Raw genomic sequence first — 2,500 nt, forward strand, 5'->3', positions numbered from 1 at the left:
ACAAGTTGAAAAATTTTCTAAGTCCCCAAAAATTTTTTTTTTCAACTTTTTTTCAATTTTCCCCCGTGGGATATATATTTTACCCACACTTTTGGAGCCCTCCTGGGATGCCCTCTAACATACTAGAACCTCATTTTGTGGAAGTTTTCACAAAATTGTGAAATTTTCCAAAAAGTCAGAAATTTTGCAAAAACGACTAAGTATCAAGGACTCATCGCGCGAATCGCTCTGGAACTGAAATCGGATGCGCGCACTGACATGCTCCCCTCTCTGGAAGTCTGACACATGTGTGAAAATTTTCTAAGTCCCCAAAAATTTTTTTTTTCAACTTTTTTTCAATTTTCCCCCTGTGGGATATATATTTTACCCACACTTTTGGAGCCCTCCTGGGATGCCCTCTAACATACTAGAACCTCATTTTGTGGAAGTTTTCACAAAATTGTGAAATTTTCCAAAAAGTCAGAAATTTTGCAAAAACGACTAAGTATCAAGGACTCATCGCGCGAATCGCTCTGGAACTGAAATCGGATGCGCGCACTGACATGCTCCCCTCTCTGGAAGTCTGACACATGTGTGAAAATTTTCTAAGTCCCCAAAAATTTTTTTTTTCAACTTTTTTTCAATTTTCCCCCTGTGGGATATATATTTTACCCACACTTTTGGAGCCCTCCTGGGATGCCCTCTAACATACTAGAACCTCATTTTGTGGAAGTTTTCACAAAATTGTGAAATTTTCCAAAAAGTCAGAAATTTTGCAAAAACGACTAAGTATCAAGGACTCATCGCGCGAATCGCTCTGGAACTGAAATCGGATGCGCGCACTGACATGCTCCCCTCTCTGGAAGTCTGACACATGTGTGAAAATTTTCTAAGTCCCCAAAAATTTTTTTTTTCAACTTTTTTTCAATTTTCCCCCTGTGGGATATATATTTTACCCACACTTTTGGAGCCCTCCTGGGATGCCCTCTAACATACTAGAACCTCATTTTGTGGAAGTTTTCACAAAATTGTGAAATTTTCAAAAAGTCAGAAATTTTGCCAAAAACGACTAAGTATCAAGGACTCATCGCGCGAATCGCTCTGGAACTGAAATCGGATGCGCGCACTGACACGCTCCCCTGTCTGGAAGTCTGACAAAAGTTGAAAAATTTTCTAAGTCCCCAAAAATTTTTTTTTTCAACTTTTTTTCAATTTTCCCCCTGTGGGATATATATTTTACCCACACTTTTGGAGCCCTCCTGGGATGCCCTCTAACATACTAGAACCTCATTTTGTGGAAGTTTTCACAAAATTGTGAAATTTTCCAAAAAGTCAGAAATTTTGCAAAAACGACTAAGTATCAAGGACTCATCGCGCGAATCGCTCTGGAACTGAAATCGGATGCGCGCACTGACATGCTCCCCTCTCTGGAAGTCTGACACAAGTTGAAAAATTTTCTAAGTCCCCAAAAATTTTTTTTTTCAACTTTTTTTCAATTTTCCCCCTGTGGGATATATATTTTACCCACACTTTTGGAGCCCTCCTGGGATGCCCTCTAACATACTAGAACCTCATTTTGTGGAAGTTTTCACAAAATTGTGAAATTTTCAAAAAGTCAGAAATTTTGCCAAAAACGACTAAGTATCAAGGACTCATCGCGCGAATCGCTCTGGAACTGAAATCGGATGCGCGCACTGACACGCTCCCCTGTCTGGAAGTCTGACAAAAGTTGAAAAATTTTCTAAGTCCCCAAAAATTTTTTTTTTCAACTTTTTTTCAATTTTCCCCCTGTGGGATATATATTTTACCCACACTTTTGGAGCCCTCCTGGGATGCCCTCTAACATACTAGAACCTCATTTTGTGGAAGTTTTCACAAAATTGTGAAATTTTCCAAAAAGTCAGAAATTTTGCAAAAACGACTAAGTATCAAGGACTCATCGCGCGAATCGCTCTGGAACTGAAATCGGATGCGCGCACTGACATGCTCCCCTGTCTGGAAGTCTGACAAAAGTTGAAAAATTTTCTAAGTCCCCAAAAATTTTTTTTTTCAACTTTTTTTCAATTTTCCCCCTGTGGGATATATATTTTACCCACACTTTTGGAGCCCTCCTGGGATGCCCTCTAACATACTAGAACCTCATTTTGTGGAAGTTTTCACAAAATTGTGAAATTTTCCAAAAAGTCAGAAATTTTGCAAAAACGACTAAGTATCAAGGACTCATCGCGCGAATCGCTCTGGAACTGAAATCGGATGCGCGCACTGACATGCTCCCCTCTCTGGAAGTCTGACACATGTGTGAAAATTTTCTAAGTCCCCAAAAATTTTTTTTTTCAACTTTTTTTCAATTTTCCCCCTGTGGGATATATATTTTACCCACACTTTTGGAGCCCTCCTGGGATGCCCTCTAACATACTAGAACCTCATTTTGTGGAAGTTTTCACAAAATTGTGAAATTTTCAAAAAGTCAGAAATTTTGCCAAAAACGACTAAGTATCAAGGACTCATCGCGCGAATCGCT

The sequence above is a fragment of the Phyllobates terribilis genome, unplaced genomic scaffold (genome assembly GCF_046119375.1).
Source record: "Phyllobates terribilis strain yellow unplaced genomic scaffold, ASM4611937v1 Scaffold_1899__1_contigs__length_193632, whole genome shotgun sequence".
NCBI lineage: Eukaryota > Metazoa > Chordata > Amphibia > Anura > Dendrobatidae > Phyllobates > Phyllobates terribilis.